The sequence below is a fragment of the Halichoerus grypus genome, chromosome 5 (assembly GCF_964656455.1).
Source record: "Halichoerus grypus chromosome 5, mHalGry1.hap1.1, whole genome shotgun sequence".
NCBI lineage: Eukaryota > Metazoa > Chordata > Mammalia > Carnivora > Phocidae > Halichoerus > Halichoerus grypus.
Genome location: NC_135716.1, coordinates 109,203,566 through 109,220,563, shown reverse-complemented (window position 1 = coordinate 109,220,563; position 16,998 = coordinate 109,203,566).

The window sequence follows — 16,998 nt, the reverse complement described above, 5'->3', positions numbered from 1 at the left end:
TGCCAACTTTGGTGCCCATGGGAGCTTGCATTCCTGGGTCCCACAGGACTGTGGCAATCAGACAGTTCTTGGGAGGCTACCACCCCCAAGCACTGCACGGGCAGCAGAGTCTTTGTGTTAACATGTCTTATTTTCCTGGTGCATTCAGCTCTTGGAATACTTGGTCAATTCTCTTTCTAGCAGACTTTGGTCAGGACTCCTTGATTGACCCTTTACAGGTTTTCCTACATTCGAATCATGGAGGTTGGAGTAGGGGCCTCTGATGTCTTTTCTGCAAGAAGGCCCTACGTTTCTTATAGGGACTTAGTCATCTCCTCCCCCAATGACCAGCTCTGCACACCAATGGGAGAGACAGATTTTGTTAAGACCAAAAAAAAAAAAAAGTCCCTTATTCCAGAATGATGGGTGTCTACTTATGCTATATTTGCATAACTAAAGGGTTACTTAAGTGACCCTTCTCTAGTCCAAGAAGCTCAAGTTCTATCAAGTTTAAAAAGGCAGAAATAAAAATAGTGGAGGGTAGATATCCTGAGATATTAGCAAGGAAAAGAAAAGTTATGAGAAGAATAGGGGAGGCCGTGGTAAGGAAACCCGGCATTTTTTTTTTTTTTAAGATTTTATTTATTTATTTGACACAGAGCGAGCAGGAGACCACAAGCAGTGGGAGTGGCAGAGGGAGAAGCAGGCTCCCTGCTGAGCAGAGAGCCCATGCGGGTTGAAACCCTGGGATCATGACCTGAGCGGAAGGCAATCACTTAACGGACTAAGCCACCCAGGAGCCCCAGAAACCGGGCATTTTATAAAAATGAGTGATCAACAATTTCAGTTTTTATCAGGTCACATAAGTGGAGACTGAGAAGGACCCACTGGATTTGGACTTTGAGTCATTGTTGGATAGACACATGATTGCACTGGTTTGAAGAATGAATTAGAGATGAAGTAGAGACTGTTAAGTCTGCACTTTCCTTCTAAGAACCTTGGCTGTGAAAGCAAAATGAGAGGGGATAACTGTGTGTGTGTGTGTGGGGGGGGGTGATGTTGGAGGTAGGCTTTCTCAGAACAAGGGCAGCTTCGAGGAATTCCAGTCTCACTTGTATTATCTGCTTCTTGAGGAATTTTGAGTTCACTGAGACCTGGTGTTTCTTGTTACAGAATCCCATCCAGGCTACATAACATTTAGTCATCATGGCCCCTTAGGCTCCTCTCAGCTGTGACAATTTCTCAGACTTTCCTAGTTTTAGATGACTTTGACAATTTTGTTTGTTTTTAAGTAGGCTCCATGCCCTATGTAGGGGCTGAACTCACAACCCTGAGATCAAGAGTTGCATGTTCTACTGACTGAGCCAGCCAGGTGCCCCATGACCTTGGCAGTTTTGAGGAGTATTGGTCAGGTATTTTTTGTGTAATGTCCCTCGACTGGGATTTGTCTGGTGCTTTCCTCATGATTAGACTGGGGTTATAGGCTTCTGGGAGGAAGACTCAGAGAGTCATTTTAATCACATGACTAATCACTGCTGATGTGAAGCTTGATCACCTGGCTAAGGCAGTATTTGTCAAATTTCTCCACTGTAAAGTTACTTCCCTCCCTCCCCTTCTATACTGTCCTCTTTCAATGGAAGTTACTATGCAAAGCCCACACTTAAGGAGTCAGGAGCTAGCTTCCACCTCCTCGAGGTGGAGTATTTATATGAATTATTTGGAATTTTCTAAACAGGAGCTTTGTCCCTTCTTTCCTGGATAAGTCAATTTTTAGACCCCTACGAAAGACCTAATGACTTCATGCCTTGCTTACTGAGATTAAACTTGTAGGATAAATTTTATCCAGGAAGTCAGCTATTTGATTCATATTTTTCAATACAGATTATTAACATGCTGACAGTAGCAGAAATTAAGAGCATGGAAGAGCCTCCCAGAAATACTGAAAGTGTTCACATATTTCACCTATTTCTTTTACTAGTCGTTAACATTTCCATAGGCCAAGAAAGAAGTCATTTAATGGGAATGACCTGTAATGGAGTGATTTGAATAATACTCCATTCAAGTTGAAATACTGAATCAACACTTTTGTCAGTTTTAATTTTCTAGTTTCTGAATACATAAGACTGTTTAAAACATTAAAGTTATTGAGTTTCACGTCCTGATAATTAGCACTGATAATGAAAGACAAACTACAGAATAAAACTGGTTGTGTTAAGCAGCCATAATTTATCTAGGCTCTATCACTTACTAGTTGTGGGACCTACTACAACTTAGCTTCTGTAAGCAAACCTCCATTTCCTCCCCTATAAATTAGAAAAAGAATAATGCCTACATAACAAATTTTTGAGGATTAAGTGGGAAAATATATATTTATATATATTTTTAACCAGTTAACATACAGTGTAATATTAGTCTCAGGTGTACAATATAGTGATTCAACACTTGCATACATCACCCAGTGCTTTATCACAAGTGCCCTCCTTAATCCCCATCACCTGTTTAACCCATCCGCCCCCACCTCCTCTCTGGTGACCATCAGTTTGTTCTCTATAGTTGAGTCTGTTTCTTGGTTTGCCTCTCACTCTTTTTTTTTTTACCTTTTACTGATTTGTTTTGTTTCTTAAATTCCACATATGAATGAAGATAATATATTTTATTTTATTGTATTTTTTTTTAAAGATTTTATTTATTTATTTGACAGAGAGAGACACAGCGAGAGAAGGAACACAAGCAGGGGGAGTGGGAGAGGGAGAAGCAGGCTTCCCGAGGAGCAGGGAGCCCGATTCGGGGCTCCATCCCAGGACCCTGGGATCACTACCCGAGCTGAAGGCAGACGCTTAATGACTAAGCCACCCAGGCGCCCCTGAAGATAATATATTTTAAAATGCATTTGTAACCTATAAAGTTGCACCAGGCCCTCAGGGTGACACTCAACCCGAGTGCACTGCTGCAGCCAGTATGTTTATGCCTAACGTTCATCAGATTGGTTGGGGCCCAAGCTGCATCAGTGCTAAGTATTTTGAACATCACTGCTGTTAGCTACTTGCGAGACACGCAGAGAGTCAGCTTCCTCCTGGCCCTCACAGCCAATTAATTTACGTACTGTTGGAACTAGTGCTGTATCTGGGCCTTGCTACATGTGACTAATTAAGATGCCTTGATGACTGGAGATCTGGAGGTGGGGAGCCGAGAGTTCACCTTGACGGATTTTGAAAGGCAAACCTTGCTCTTGCAGAAGGTGTACTTGCTATGCCTGAATCAGCAAGTCCTGCTGGGAAGCCTTTCCCAGTATAAGCACAGACAGGTAGACAGACATGCCCACATATTCACGCTTGTGGTTCCGTGGCCCCCTGTCTGTTGGCGTGAACATTTCAGGCAGCGGACATAATTAGAATTCGGTAAAGACAGTTTCGTTCCTTCCCTTGATTTCCTTTTGTTAAAATGTTACCCAAAGCAATGAACACAGGAGGAAGACTACTCCCTGAAAAATTTCCTGAGTATAAGCAAGTTAGAAATCATAGAAAGTTATAAAAAATTCCAAGCCATATTTAATACTGAGTTAGGAAAGAGCTGCTCCAGGTGATTACATGACACCAGTAAACAAACAAACAAAAATATTCAGGAGTCTCTCCTCAAATACATTATTAATTGAAGGCAGATTATAGACTCAATTCCACTTCTGTTGAAAAAAAGATATTTAGTGCTTTTGGAAGAAATAATAATATCATACTTTTCCAATCACATTCCATGTTTTGTTTTTCCAAGTCAACATTTTTTGCTAAAGAGTTGTTTTTTCTTTGTAAAATTGTTTCAATTACCTAAGATTGAATATACAATTTTTTAATAATTTCAAATCATTTATTAATATGTATTTTTAAAGGTCATCATTTTGGGGAGAAAAGTAATCATATATTCTATTTTGTTATTAAAATTTGAAATCAGTAGTCCATAAGGAAAAACAGGGACACTTCAGCCTCCTTCTTACTGCCTAATGTTAAAGATCTGACTTCCATTTCAAGGATGTATGCTGGGGTAAGAATGAGAACTCAGTGCACCATTCCAGAACTTGGCGGGTTTCCCTCCCTGAGTCACAAGTCTTGTGGTAAAAAAAAAAAAAATCTTCAGATAGTTCCTGGAGATAAGGTTTTTTTTTTTTTAAAGATTTTATTTATTTTTCAACAGAGAGAGAGAGACAGCGAGAGAGGGAACACAAGCAGGGGGAGTGGGAGAGGGAGAAGCAGGCTTCCCGCTGAGCAGGGAGCCTGATGTGGGACTCGATCCCAGGACCCTGGGATCATGACCTGAGCCGAAGGCAGATGCTTAACGACTGAGCCACCCAGGTGCCCTGGAGATAAGGTTTTTAACATCAATTTATTTCTTCTATTTCATCCATAAATATTTTATAGTATAAAAAAAATTCTTACCATTGAGCAAAACTTTTAATTTTGTTAAGCATATCACTTGAAATATTGAATTTGAATTCCACTAAAAAAAAATACATATTATCAAAGAAACTGAGGGTGGAACTGGCCATGAAAGCCACCGGATTTATTTACACATAGTGTGACTCACGCGATATCTGGATGGCTTTCATTTGTGCAGGAGCCACGAATTTTAACACCAGAGAAGTTCTTCGAAATCATCTCGTAATTTGCATCTTCTTACAGCTGGGGAAATTGAGTTCTCAGAGTTAGGCAGCTTGTAGGCAAACAGCTGCTCACAGGGAAACCGAGTAGGTTTGTGGTCCTGTGTTCTTTTTCTTGGTAAAGATTTCATTTACTTATTTGAGAGAGAGAGATTGTGAGCGGGGAGGGAGAGGGAGAGAGAGGCAGAAGCGGACTCCGCGCTGAGCGCAGAGCCCAATGCAGGCGTTGATTCCACAACCATGAGATCACAACCTGAGGCGAAACCAAGTGGCAGATGCTTAACTGACTGAGCCACTCTGGCGCCCCGGTCCTGTGTTCTTTGAGCTGTACACTGCTCCCCCGCCCCTGCTGCTGAAGCCATACAGCAGGTCCCCCTTGTCGCGGGCGGGCCTTCCGAGACTCCCCCGCCCCGTGGACGCCTGGAACCGTGGGTAGCACCGAACCCTCTATATACCATGGTTTTCCCTACACGGGCATCCCTATGATAAAATTTAATTTCTCAATTAGGGAAGAAGAGATTAAACATAACTACTAATAAAATAGAACGATTATAATGAGATACCTGTAATAAAAGTTATGTGAATGTGGTCTCTCTCCCTCAAAATATCTTCGTGTTCTTGCGACGGTGGGAGACGAGCAGATGCCTCCGCCAGGAGATGAAGGGAGGTGAGTGACGCAGGTGCGCGACGTAGTGTTAGGCGACTCTTGGCCTTCTGCTGATTCTTCAGGAGGATCGTGTGCTTCCCCACCGAGGTTGACCCGGGGAAGTGAAGCTGGGGAGAGCAAACCTGAGCCGCCGCCGGGGAGCACTACTCTAGCTTAAACCCAAGCCGAATCAGGCGCCTCCAGGGCTGCAGGCTGTCCCTGAAACAGCCATCTTCAGCCCTTGTGCGGCTCAGTGAAGTAAGCCAGCTGGGCTCGGACTGTGTGTTAAAGGTGTGCGCAACTGTAGAAAGAGAAATTAGAGAAACGATTCCATTTACAATAGCACCAAAAACCATAAGTTACCCCGGGATAAACCTAACCAAAGAGGTAAAGGATCTATACTCTAGGAACTACAAAACACTCATGAAAGAAATTGAAGAAGATACAAAAAGATGGAAAAATATTCCATGCTCATGGATCGGAAGAATAAACATTGTTAAAATGTCTATGCTACCCAGAGCAATCTATACCTTCAATGCCATCCCGATCAAAATTCCAATGACATTTTTCAAAGTGCTGGAACAAACAATCCTAAAATTTGTATGGAATCAGAAAAGACCCCGAATCGCCAAGGAAATGTTGAAAAAGAAAAACAAAGCTGGGGGCATCACGTTGCCCAATTTCAAGCTATATTACAAAGCAGTGATCACCAAGACAGCATGGTACTGGCACAAAAACAGACACATAGACCAATGGAACAGAATAGAGAACCTAGATATGGACCCTCAACTCTATGGTCAGATAATCTTTGACAAAGCAGGAAAAAACATGCAATGGAAAAAAGACAGTCTCTTCAATAAATGGTGCTGGGAAAATTGGACAGCTGCATGCAGAAGAATGAAACTCGACCATTCTCTAACACCATTCACAAAGATAAACTCAAAGTGGATGAAAGACCTCAATGTGAGACAGGAATCCATCAAAATCCTAGAAGAGAACATAGGCAGTAACCTCTTTGACATCGGCCACAGCAACTTCTTTCAAGATACATCTCCAAAAGCTAGTGAAACAAAAGCAAAAATGAACTTTTGGGACTTCATCAAGATAAAAAGCTTCTGCACAGCAAAGGAAACAGTCAACAAAACAAAGAGGCAACCCACAGAATGGGAGAAGATATTTGCAAATGACACTACAGATAAAGGGCTGGTATCCAAGATCTATAAAGAACTTCTCAAACTCAACACCCAAAAAACAAATAATCAAGTCAAAAAGTGGGCAGAAGATATGAAAAGACACTTCTCTGAAGAAGACATACAAATGGGTAACAGACACATGAAAAAATGTTCATCATCATTAGCCATCAGGGAAATTCAAATCAAAACCACATTGAGATACCACCTTACACCAGTTGGAATGGCAAAAATGGACAGGGAGAGAAACAACAAATGTCGGAAAAGTTGTGGAGAAAGGGGAACCCTCTTACACTGTTGGTGGGAATGCAAGTTGGTACAGCCACTTTGGAAAACAGTGTGGAGGTGCCTCAACAAATTAAAAATAGAGCTACCCTATGACCCAGCAATTGCACTCCTGGGTATTGACCCCAAAGACACAGATGTAGTGAAAAGAAGGGCCATATGCACCCCAATGTTCATAGCAGCGATGTCCGCAATAGCCAAACTGTGGAAAGAGCCAAGATGCCCTTCAACAGATGAATGGATAAAGAAGATGTGGTCCATATATACAATGGAATATTACTCAGCCATCAGAAAAGATGAATACCCAACTTTTACATCAACATGGATGGGACTGGAGGAGATTATGCTAGGTGAAATAAGTCAAGCAGAGAAAGTCAATTATCATATGGCTTCACTTATTTGTGGAACATAAGGAATAGCATGGAGGACATTAGGAGAAGGAAGGGAAAAATGGGGGGGGGAATTGGAGGGAGAGATGAACCATGAGAGACTATGGGCTCTGAGAAACAAACAGGGTTTTAGAGGGGAGGGGGGAGGGGGGATTGGTAGCCCGGTGATGGGTATTAAGGAGGGCACATACTGCATGGAGCACTGGGTGTTATACGAAAACAATGGATCGTGGATCACCACATCAAAAACCAATGATGTATTGTATGGTGACTAACATAACATAATAAAATTAAAAAATAAAAATAAAAGTGTGTGCGAAGTCATTTCTTCCTATCACTAGTAAAATGTGTACGTGTATTAGAACTGTGAAGTGTTATAGTAGTATGCTCTTTGTGGCAAGTGATGCAGTCCCAAAGGGAACTGGCTAAGGCCAAGAAAGAGGGTGGTTTGGTGTTAGGATTCTGGGATAGCTCACACAATTGAAGGAAGACCTGCACTCCCAAATCAAGATAGAGCTGTCTTCCAGAAAAACCTGCACAGAACTGAATGCTGCTAGGACTCTCTCTCTCATTATCTTTATCTTCTTGAAGCTTTCATTTGAACTTCCGGGGATGGCGGGGTTGGAGTGTTACCCAACAGAGAACCAGTTATGAACTCAGGTTTGGCTGCTTGTGGCTCCAAAATCAATACTCGAGAGATAAGTGATGGTGAGAAAGAAAAGGTTGCTCTACTCAGGAAGCTGGCAACCTGAGAAGACAGTGGACTAACATCTCAAAGACCATATTCTCTGTCTAGGGGAAGCCAGAGGGTTTGAAAGGGGAAAAGGGAGGGGGCTGCTGGCAGGAGAAGCAGGTGCCCAGACGGTTAGGTGTCTGTTGACATGACCCCGAACAGAGTTGGTGGCATCTTTGGCAGCTATTTTCAAATGCAGTCAGGCCTTATCTTCTGGAAAAGTCTGGTCCTTCACTCCTTAAGGCCAGTGGTCTACAAATCTGGAGGAAAGTAAGTTAATTCTGCTACAGACCAAGGGATTTAGGTCAGCAAGCAAGGAGTGCATAAGCTTGAAGCAATTTAACCCTTCAGAGTAGTTTGAGTGCTGGGGCATCTGGCTGGCTCAGTCAGTAGAGCATGTGACTCTTGATTTCGGGGTTGTGGGTTTCAGCCCCACATTGGGTGTAGAGATTACTTAAAAAGTAAAGCTAAAAAAAAGAGAGAGAGAGAGAGAGAGAGACTAGTTGGAGTGCTCTTCAGGGGGAGAGTTGGGGAAGTTATTATAAAAAGGTCAAGAACTTTGGAGGTCAGCCAAAACAAAGTTCAAATTCAGCTTTGCAGACTTACCTAGGACATGTTATTTAATGGTTCTGAACTGATAAAAGTCAGTTCAGTAGTAACTTTCTCTCAGACTTTTTGAGGAGAATTACATGTAATGATATACATAAGTCACTTAGCCTAACACTGGCCTATAGTAGCTACTCAATAAATAGTACTATTGTTATCATACACTTAAGATTCTTTCCTGCCTGCTCTTTCATCCCCCCCCACCCCCCGGCTGAAAAGCCAACAGACAAAAATTGTGATGATCAGCTTCAAGAGCATGTAAGATGCCATCAGTTGTAAGATAAGCCATTATTTTAGGTACCATCAAAAATGAAATATGCTGCCCCAAAATACTGCCAGTTATACTATGGTTCAGTCTCTTATCACTTGGAATTTTTTACACTTCTTGAAAAAGCTTTTCTAGACTTATTTAGATGGTACATTATCAAATACCACTGTTGTACATACATAAAAAGGAAGATAGAACAATAAATTGGTTAAAATATTCCTGAAACTCCCTCACATTCTGTGTCTGATGGCTGTGAATCAATGTCTCAACTCAGAGGCATCAGTGTCTGTGTTTTTCCATATATATCATCCTTTATTCCATCAAGAGCATCAGTGAAACAGCATTTCTTTTAAAGAAGTCACTCCACTAATGCTGAGATTCTAGGATATTTTCCAAGTTGCTAATACTCATTCTGCCATTCTGCAAGTTTTGAGACTGCTTCTTTCATGATCTCACCAGAAATCATGTGATCAAGGAGAACATCCAAGTTAATGCATGTGCAAGCCACGTCAGTGTCTACTGCCTGGCCAATGGCCAATGCAAGGTGCCGTCAATGGTATAAAGACTCCCAGTTTCAGAGTTGTTAAAACGTGGAAATATGTGCATCTAAGGGTTGATGTACAAATGATAGACAGCCCACATTATTACAGGTCCCTCACTTAGAAAAAACAAGTCACCATAAAATTATTTGAAATAGTGAGCTCGTTTAGCACATTAGAGAGTATTTGAATAACCCCTCTTTAATCTGTATAAAATGAAGTGTACTTGTATCAATCACATTTTCTTTCTTTTACATCAACAGGAAATGGTAGGCTGAGTTTTAGGCTAAAAACAACTTGCACTAAGTGACGGAATGGTTTTCTTCAGTTCTATTAGCATCCTACTCACAGAGACAGGTTGGTGCCATTTGAAGATACTTGAGACCTGCAGCCTTTTCTTGCCAAGATTTGTTGTTATAACATAAAAATCAAGCAGCAGCAAGGCTTAAGAGTTTTAAAAGAACAACTTCCTTCAATTTTAAGTTGAGGGCACATTCAGCTCAAAATCAGAAAAAAAGGAATCTTATAAAAGTATGATGAACTTACTAACATGTATTTTCCTCCCAGTACTCTTTTTTTTTTTTAATTGAGATATACGCTATGTAAAATAAAATGCATAGGTCTAAAACAGTACAGTTAAATGGCATAAACTCATGTAACCACCACCCCAATCAAGAAATAGAATAGTTCTAGCATAACAAAAAAGTTCCTGGGCCCCCTTCAACATAATGTGGTCTTTTAACTTAAATCATGGGTCAACAACATATTAAAGTATCAACAAAAAAGAAAGAAAAGAAAAAAGGAAAAACGAAACTTCTTAAGTGATCATGAGTTACAGGGTGAAAAATCTGTTTTGTAACTTAATTACTATGGCTATGTTGTTATATATAATTACCCTGTCTTCAAGTGATTTTGTTATTTTTAAAATGATTAATATTAACCTGAATAGTAAATAAAATGTATACCCTAGTCACACACACACACACACACACACACACACACACACACACACAGGTGGAAATATGATATATTTTTAGCCAGGCTGGATCAGGTAGCATGTGGTGTCCCATTTCAATTTAGGATATAAACACTATATACCTACCACATGACTTCCAGACTTAGCCCAGCAGTCTCAAAACTTTATATTTTGTAAATAATTACTTAAAATTTATTTTTTCTTTGTATATAACAAAGTGAAGTGGCAACTGTGGGAGACTATTACTGAAATGTACAAAGTTACTGTAAGGTGACAATATACTTCTCCCTTTCACTCCCCTGTATGAAACCATGGGACTTTAGTAGGAGTAATTCACTACTTTTTGCCCATTTGTACTTTCTTCATTACTCCAAATGTAATTCCAGCAAAGACATGGGTAATAATCTGCTTGCTTAATGTTGATGTGTATTAACATGTTCAAGGGCTAATAAAATCTGGTCGGAATCAGAGTAGAGGTAATAAGAAAAAATGAACCACAGTCTATTTACTTTGACACTGTAACTGTGGGTTCACTCATTCTTGATTTATTCTACAAATATTGAGTGGCTTTTATATGGCAGTCACTGTGCTAAAGTTGGAGGTACAACCAAAGATAGAATAACCAGGCCAGAACCAAAGACAGTTTTGGACAGAGTGGGGGCTCAAAAGTTGTCCACCCAACAAGGAGTCAATCACTGTCCAGAGAATGAGGACAAGCACAATGTCTATTACTCACTACATGAAAGTCATACCCTACTGGGGTTGTAGACACATAAGCAATTACAGTACAGTTTGACAAGTGTGTAAATATGATAAGTGGTGGGGAAATGTAGGAAGGGTCCTCAACTCAGACTCAGATGGAGGGGTGTGATTCAGATCTAAAGAACGAGTAAGAATTCACCAGGTAAAGAGCTGGGAAAGTAGCTTATAAGAAAGGAGAAGGAGATGGGACAGAGTATTTGGTAATATGATCCCAATAGTAGGAACCCTGGTCATTGCTTTTTCTTGAAGTATAATGTTCCTTTTAAAATAAATGAAGCTATCAGTGAAGAAATTACTGGCCAATCAAGGTTTCAAAGAGCAATGAGAATCACATAAATATAGCAGGATTTCATCTGAAACAATAGACCAAGTATTCTAGATCTACCTTTCTATTCTAAGATAGTTTTTATATTCCTAGGGAGAGACAGAGACCCTTCCAAGTGATAAAAGTGCCACAAAGGAATTTTTTTTTTTCTGTTTTCTTGGCTTGATTTTTCTCTCCACTGAAAACAGAATGAAACAAAAAAGTGAAAACAACAGGGAAATACAGAAACCCTACCACAAAGGGACTATTGTCTTGATCCAGATTGTGTTAGAAAAACTGGCAAACCAGTGCTTCTCTGTTCCAATTGCTGGGAAACATCACCGTCATTACGAAATTCTTGAGATGCAGGCAGGCAATTTCATCTATTGCCATGATTTCAACAGGCTGCTGATTACCAAATGAGTTCTCTCTTACGACCTGTCTCTCCCACTACACTACAACTTCCAAGAGGTCTGTGTCAAAAGCCATAGTTTCCTCGGGGCCTGGTGTAATACTTGGCACATAGTAAGGTGTTCAATAAATGCTTGTTGAATGAAAGTAGAGATTTATTTTTCCAGCCATCTTTTTCTCCAGCTTTCCTCCTTGTACCCTATGATGGGGAAACTCAAACATGATGGCCAAACCAGAATTCCTTGGCCTTCTCTGACAGCCCTCCATTCACCTGGCAAGACACTTACCAGCTAGCCCCAGGAAAGGCTGATGTCTCTCCCAAACTGGATTGGGAGCTTCTGAAGGATGGTGACTGTGTCATATTCAGTCATCGTCATGGAATGCCTGAGATCTCATAAAGTCACTAGGATATAGTAGGTGCTCCATAACTCTGCTGAATAAGGAGTTGTATAAAGAGTTTATAAACTTTGCAGTGAGTTTGTTTGTATCAACAAATATGCATTGCATTCCTAATTCACTAGGCACTGTTTTAGATGTGGAGGATACAGAGGTGAACAAGACTGATAAGGCCCCTGGCTTCATGGAGGTCAAATTCTGGGGGAGACAGACAATAAACATGTCTGACTCTGTTTTTGATGTTTGACTGCTGACAGCTTTTAAGCCCCAGCCCTCCCTCTTCCCTTCTGTCCCGCCTCTGGACAAGTGGGTGAGAAAGTCTGGGCACTCCCTCCCTTGTTCAGACCACAGAAACCCCAGCGATGCTGGGGTTTAGAATTCTAACCCTGGCCCCACCCCCTAACCACAATGAACACCAGAGCCATTCACCCCTGACTTCAGTCAGGCCATTTTGAATTGCCCTATTCTTCCCAGAAAGCTCAGCATGTGAGCAGTAAACCCTTTTGGACCCTTCTGGTACACGTGTGTCCTCATCACTTTGGACAGCTGAATCACTTTGGTGGTGCTGATGGGGGACTGATCCTGTTTTCTGTGGAGCAACCACAAGACACATGTAAACAAGGTGATTTCAGATAATGGTAAATGTTATGGGAAAAATAAAACAGGACGAGACAAACAGTGAGGGGTGGTGGCAGTCAAGGGATGGGGAAAAGGTGAGCTCTACAGAATTATGTATGTGACAACTTAATCTCTTGACTAAAACTCCACTTGATGTGGTGGAGACTACCAGCTGCCTCCCAATATTTTCCCTTTCTCCATAATAAGAAAGGAATAATAATAATATTTCATTTTTTCTTCCACTTTTAGCTGGGTACATGGCCTCCTAGAATAAAAATGCCATTTTCCAACCCTAAACTGGGAGTGGTCATGGGACTAAATTCCAGTCAATGGGATTAGACTGAGTCCCATTCTCCTGACCAGATGTAGACTTGGTGGTTGGAGCTCCAGGGACCACCCTGGAGTATGGCATGACAGTGGGGACCCGATGCTGTACAGAGCAAAGCCACGGAAGGGAAGGACCATAGGTCCCTATGTTGCAGAGCACCCCAGCTCTGCCTGCCTCCCTCCACTTGAACCTCTAAGACAAAACCCCAGTATCTCGTTAAAGGTGCTGAAGTTTTAGGTTTTGTGCTTTTCTCACCTGTAATGGATCCTAAACCATACATTTATTGGACATACCACTTTCGAACCTGTTATCTTCTGTCTCTTCATACCTCTCACCGACTCTGTTTTCTCTACTTAATCCTGCTTCTTTTCTTCTTTTCCTTTCCCCTCCTATTTCCCCCCTTTATTTCTGTTCTTTTCTCCTTATTGAGCATTATGCAAAAGTCAAATATCTTGACCTATTCTCTATTGAATATGTTTTAAAAGTAACTTATTATAGAGAAGGTAAAATACACAAAAGTAGGCAGAATAAAATACCAAATCCTTCTGCACTCACAACTCTGCCACACCAGTTTTTAATCTATGGTCAACTCAGCCACATGCATACTCCAGCCTCTCGACCCTTTCTACATTATTTTGAAGCAAATCTCAGATCTCATGTTATTACTGAATAAAGTTTCAGGTCTTTCTATTGCTTCAAAAGCAGATGAAGCTACATTTTTCTTCTAGAAATAAAGCCAAATTATTAACTCATGTTTTTCTTCACTTCATAAAACTCATCCTTTCCATATTATCTTCTTAAGTGTTCACCTTCCTATTTCCCTGCTCTGTGCTCTCCCCCATTCCTTTTTTTCTCCCTCATTCCCTTCTTCCTCCCTCTTTCTGTATCTAATACATCTTTTGCCTATAGGGGCCCCCCCCACATTTTTTAAAAAAGGAAATCCAGGTCTAATTTTCCCAGTCATAGATGTGGTTCTTTGATATACCTACCTCTTTCTATTTTCAACCACTGAGAATCTATTTTGCCAAAATGGCAGGGTTTCCTCATTTATAGTTCCTTTATGAGTTTGAAAGGAAGTATTTTTAAAAAGTCACATAGTTCCCAAACTACCCTCCCCCTGTCCCCATAATAAAAACTGGCTATACTAGTAGTATACTGTGAGAAAATATAATTAATGAAAGCAATCCAGTTACAGTAATAACCCAAATTAAGTGTTGGATGTTATTTTAATTATACAAACTCTAAAACCCTACTGATACTGAAGACTTGTTTTTATAATATTGATAAGGCATTGAACTTTTATGTCATTGGACCTGGGCCATGTAGATGTTTTCCCACAAAACAAGCTGGAACTGTTTTGATATCACTCATGCATAAGGATCAAGCATGTTTCTCATAGGCAGAATGTCACCAATCTTTGGGAGTGAGTACAAACTATTTGGACATGGTGGAGGCAGATCTTGCCACCAAATGGTATGATTGCAGAGTCACGGTCAAATTCTCATATTTTATTTGTTTTTATTTTGTTGTCTTGGTGAAAAATCAGTTTGTGACTTTTCACACTTTAATAGAACAAAAAGAACTATGACCAACTCACCGGTCTTTACGTACCTTTGGAAACAGACTATGTTCCTATACATTACAAACATATTTCTTCTCTGGGAAGTTGTGGGAAGTGCGTGTTACTCCACCCATTGCTTTCAGCTATTACATTGACCTTCACACCAATAAGAAAATGTGGTGAAAGAACTTGTAATTGTTGCTCGTTGTGTTTACTTGTCTAACCTAAATCTAAAGTCTTTGAGAGCAAGGGCTTGTTGCTTTCATTTCTGTATCTCAAAACACTCAGCTTGTAGGGTCAGGCCAATCAACAATCAATGTGTGTCCAAGAACATTTTATGAAATGAGTAAATACAGAAACTCTTTAGGAGAACCAGTAGCACAGCTTATTGGAGTTCAGGTTCATTTCACAAGCTGGCATTCAGTGCCTCTTTTGTTCTTTACTCTTAGTGGTTTTCTCTCTCTTTTTTAATTCCAGTTCGTTAACATACAGTGTTATATTAGTTTCAGGTATACAATACTCTTAGTAGTTCTTAAAAAGTATTTTTACTTTTCTTATAGTCTTAACATGATCATTTTCCTTATCACGTCCCACTACTTCAGTATTCTTAGCTTTTTTGACATGATACTAACATTTAACCAACCTCTGCTAATACTCTTAAAATTGTGTATTCTTACTTCTATGCCCAAGTGGGGTTTGACTTACATTTTCAGATACAGTGTGAGTATTTAGGTCTACATACTACCCAGTGATAAAGTGAGTAGAAGTGTTTTCTCAGAAAAGCTAGAAGAACTGTTTCCTGAGCTAGTGGTTTTAACTGGAGGTCAGAGATTTAAAACTTCTCCTCCTTATGGTCTTGGTAAAACAACTGTTTAGAAAAGTTGCATGTATAAATAATATTCTAGCAAATCACACACTGTTTGAGGAAGAATTGGAGAGGGAGAGGCAGAGAGACCGTGCTCTAACTAGACATTCATCTACATGTCTAGACGTTCATTCCACATTGAAATATTTAGACTTTTCAGTAGCCTGTGAATACAAGAAAATTTCTTACATTAAGGTAGGGTTTAGATATTTGACACGTAGCTGATATTTTCATAGTGCGAGAAATATCAAGCTGACATTATGCTTTCTCTGTGATGATTTCTTCCAAATGTCAGAGAGTAGAAACTCATTCGTGGGATTTCAGGGCCTTAGGATAGTGTCAATTTAAAAGACATTCACATCGACTCCTTTTTTATTTAAACATGCTAAATGGAGGATGAAAAGCAGGTTAAGAAATCAACAGAGAAAGGAAGAGCAAAGAAGAAACCTATTGACAAGAAAATTTTAAATAGATTGATGGACTCTTACATCAATTTCATGAAACCCTAGCTGACAGCAAGCTTTGTGATTGCCTCCTAATATTTCTGACAACTGGAGTCTTGCTGTTCATATTATTTCACTCATATCAGTTATGTTGAATCTGGGAAATTAAAAATAAGATATGAACTATTTGATTTTTTGTAGACTATCTTAAATAAGTAAGTCAAATAACCAATATTTGTATTTTAATACTGACATTGGACTTCAAACTAAAATCAAATAACTTAAGTGATATTTTAAATTAAAAATTTATTCTTTTGTTCACCAAATTCCTTAGAAGCTAATTATGAACCTACTGAACTGCTATTTTGGAAATAACTCAAAGAAATTTTAAAAATTATTATTAAACAAATTGGCCACATTAGAGATAATTATGAGTTTAAATAAACCTTTGTCTTTCCCAATTATGTGCACAGCCGTGCTCTTAATTACTTGGGGTCACTGAAATCCCATGGCATCCTGCGAAAAGCATTTCTCCTGCAGTCTATCTGGTTAGATTTCCTTTCTTTTTTTGGAAGCCAGCATCTTTTTCTTTTTAAAATCTCTTTTTAGCAACAGTGGGAATGATGTTGAGCATGGTAACATGGATTCAGAATCTTAAAATCAGCCCCGTTTGTTGTGACTTCTGTAGGTCAATGACAGGAGTCACTGTGTAGCCATCTAAGTTCTCTGATTTATCTTACAAACTTATTTCTGATACAAAGAAGAAATTGTGGAACCTCAGTGAACTAGACCAGCCACTTCTTGGGGCTGCAAAATTTTAAATTGTTACTTAGAAAAACAAAAGGACAAGCTAAACACGCTGACTGATAGAACTATCACAGAGGATCATTGTAATCTTGTTCACTAAATCAAAGCTGGAACAGAATGGATTGATAATTCTGTTACCCAATTGGTATTGCTCAAATTCTTCAATTGAAGTGCTGGATTCAAGGACGATCATTCCATTATTAGGCTTTAAGAGCCACACTGTTTTGTATTGCATCAAATATCACAA